This window comes from Lutjanus erythropterus, chromosome 1, assembly GCF_056507025.1.
Source record: "Lutjanus erythropterus isolate fLutEry1 chromosome 1, fLutEry1.hap2, whole genome shotgun sequence".
Classification (NCBI taxonomy): Eukaryota; Metazoa; Chordata; class Actinopteri; order Lutjaniformes; family Lutjanidae; genus Lutjanus; species Lutjanus erythropterus.
The window spans coordinates 34,564,268-34,568,043 of record NC_139317.1 but is presented as its reverse complement, the minus strand read 5'-3'; positions in this window follow the sequence as shown (position 1 = coordinate 34,568,043).

The window sequence follows — 3,776 nt, the reverse complement described above, 5'->3', positions numbered from 1 at the left end:
AGACGTTACGCCGCATCACTGACACCTACTGGCGGACGGACCAGTGGTCACTACATCACAGCAGACAAAAACATACCAGCTCAGAATGATAGCACATAAATTTCAGAATTGCGAGTAAAGGATAACAAAAAAACACATTGCTAAGAAGAAAAAACACTGCAGCCTACATGCATCTATCATATCAATCAATACTACTATAATAATAATAATAATAATAATAATAATAATAATAATAATGATAAAGTAGAAGAAGATTAAGAAGAATAATTAATCTGATTTATTTCCATTATTATTTATCTATACTCTAGAGAGCTTGTGTCTCCTTGTGCCTTTGAGGTTATTGCTCCCAACATTTTAACCATCATTCACGACCCTCATATCTACACTACCGACACAGACGCACGCAGGGACCTACAGATGTGCAAGCAAATAAATGCACACACACCCACACCCATTCAGCGCATCCAGATTTTCCTTCCCCCAGCTGCGCGGCAGTGCTGAGGCCATGTATCCTGATGGCACTGATGATGCTTCATGCAGCCCTCGGCCCTCTGAAGGTTAACTCCCTGACCTCTGTGGTCTCCTGGCTGAGGGATGCTCTGATAGATAGACCTGCTCCCACACAGAGAGGCTGTTCTGTACACACCAACAGAGAATGCACAAACCAGTATAACCCATCTGTCTATATACATTTCAGAAAGTCCTATATGGCTATATTTGCAGCTCCTGTTTAGCTCAATGCCTAGAGCATCATGCTAGTCATGAGAGATTCTTACACTGCACATGATCAGTTAGACACTCTCTCCACAATCAATATGTGCTACTGCATTTATTGCAGTTTGGACGTCTGAATGTATTGTATTTTTTACATGAGTTGTATTTTTGTTATACTGTCTGGACCTTTTCAATTAATTAATCAATTGCTTGGTTTGAACTCTTGTATTGTTGACTTCTTTGTGACATGTTTAGCATGTATAATAATATCATGGTATTATTTTAAAACAGTGCATTTCTTTCAGAATACCATGCTTTCTGAGACAAAGAACAAAATTTAACTTGTGAAATTTCATGTATTCTTAATATTTCACAACTGTCCCCTGATTCTGTTGTAACTGTCGCAAGGTTTGGGTCCAGACTTCTGATTTGTTCAATTCAATCATACATTATGTCATATGTGATCATGTTTTTCTTGGCAGACATGGGTAACTACAATATATAAAGATTTGGTTGGTTGAGTCCAAATGATCTCTGACTAATTGGGAGAAATGCAAAAAATTGTTGCAGCCGTCCCCAGTCTCACTTACATGATATATAGTATATGTGTGTTTCTGTATATGTGTTGTTGATGATATTTTTCTTCTGATGTACAAAATTTCAATTTACAGCTCCATAATTGTACACAACATTGTTACATACAGTATATTTACCTTTAGGAATATTTTTTAAGTGTTGTAATATATTCAAATTTTATTTTTATGTTCCATTTTAGTGTACACACAGGCAAGAGCCATCATGGGAATGCTACTGCATCTGTCCTTTATATAATTGCATAATAAACATAAAACTGCATAACTGAAATAAGCGTATAATTTAAGTGTACTTGTAGACCAAGTATATCATGTAGTTTTGGGTTGTGTTTGGCCTTCAGTCAGCAGTGTTTTCTTCTGTATGCTAGGCCTCTGTACACAATATCCCACCCAGGGAAACCCATTAAGTGTATTACTAAAAGTGGAGGAGAAAGGAGGCAGAGAAACAACAGTCAGGGATAAGACAGAGGGAACAACGCTAGTGAAGGGGAATGAAACATAGGGTTAAGAGACAGATGAAAGACAGCAAGGAAAACAGAGGAAAACAATGTTTTTCGGCCAAAACTAAACATCACATTCAGTGTTGGAAAACAATCAAAGCCTGGGTGAGACCTGAGCACGCGTGCACTTGAACTTGGCTAAATGTTGCTCTTGAACGTGTGATGGGTGCTGCAAAAAAACAAGCCATTAGAGCGGGTTCAGGTAAACAAAATAGGACTCCGGCGAGAACAAGCAACATTGAAGGGTTTGGGGTGTGGGGGTGTGGGCGTCTTTGAAGTGGCTCGGAGTATTCCCCTGACACTTCTGAGATATTTATTTGAATAATGTGCAGATTCACACCCGAGTGAGCAGAGATCTGTACGGTGGGTGGGAAGATGACAGGGTTTAATTTCCAACTCTACTGAGAGGGGTAGTGAGAGCGAGGGAGGGGGGGGGGAGAAAGAGGAAAGAGAGACAAGGGAATTAAAGAGAGACAGAGGGGGGAGAGAAATAAAGAGCGAGATATGAGATGAGGAAGGCAGATGGAGGTATATCGGATTCCCTAAAAACATTTTGACATTTTAAACCTAAGGCAGTTTGCAGGCAGTAAATAAAGGGAAGGGAATCAATAGCAGTCAGTGATAAGGGGATAAAGCAGCTAAATATGAAATACAGCCTAACAAAATGGTATGGATTTCCAATGGGGCCACGTGACATCTGCTTTGAAATGCAAATAGTAACTTATGCACATTGTCCTTCTCAGGCTTGGCCACCTATTGATCGGCTAAAACAAATTCTATTGATCATTGAATATTTAATGGCGATAATTAAATCTCTCATGGAGGTACTTACACCCCATTTCCAGTTTTCATCGTCTTACTCAGGAGACCTGCCTTTGACTCGCTGGAGCTCCTGGACTGCTCGCTGAAGAATAGCAGCACAGCTAATTGCAATAAAACTAGATATTGAGCTCATGTTGAGAATATTGCACAGGCTGTTTCCTGTCAACCTGTGTGTTCCTCGCAGGGGAAGAGACATGTCTACCTGAAATGTGAAGCGAAAATCACCTTGTACTGTTCTAATTGAGGTAGCCAATTATCAGCAAATGTTGTAAAATGTTCCCGCCTTATGTAACATTTCAGAGAATTAATGTGCTGAGAATGATACGATTTGGATCTAAATGATGTGTTGCTTCAGTTCCTTGGTGGCTGAGTGAGAAAGAAATAAAGCACACATGAGAGATACATGGAATGACTAAGGAAGTGGAAAGCAGTTTGTCTGTTCTTTAAAACATTGACAGCATTGTATCTTCACCAATCATTGCATCTGCTACAATCCCAAAATTGTTTTTAGCTGTCAATTTTGACCTCTCTGCTCACATGCTGACTAGGTTTGACACACATGGTCTTCAGGTGTTACAGCTACTACTGACTCAGGTTGATGTGAAACTGTGCAGTCATCTTAAAGTGGCTGGCAGTTTATAAATTACTGTGCCAAAATATATACTAAAACATAAGCCTCACAATTTAAAATTCAAAATACAACATGTTGATTTTTCTACTTACTCAGTGTTGGGAATCACTGTTATATCTTATTTATTTACCACATGAAACAAACTAGCCAACAAGGTCCAGGACCCCACCTCTATACCTTACATTAACAACAAGTCCAGACACCTGACTCTGTGTTACATATTGCAAATATTATATAATCTATACTGTGAATTTGCACATCCTTTGTCCAACATTTTGCACATTGCTGCATAAACCTGTACAGCTCCTTCACAGTGCACAGCCAATAGAAACACCTAGTCTCAGAGATGACCTGTGATTGGTTTAAGTCTACAGTCACGGGCCAGACTTACTAAAGCCTAACAGAGCCAACTGGAGGTGCAGAGGTCTAGTTCTCTCTCAGACTATCTGATTTACAATATGCCGAAAGGTTATTGTGGAGTTATTGGTCTTCAATTCAAAGTTGTTGCCTACCACA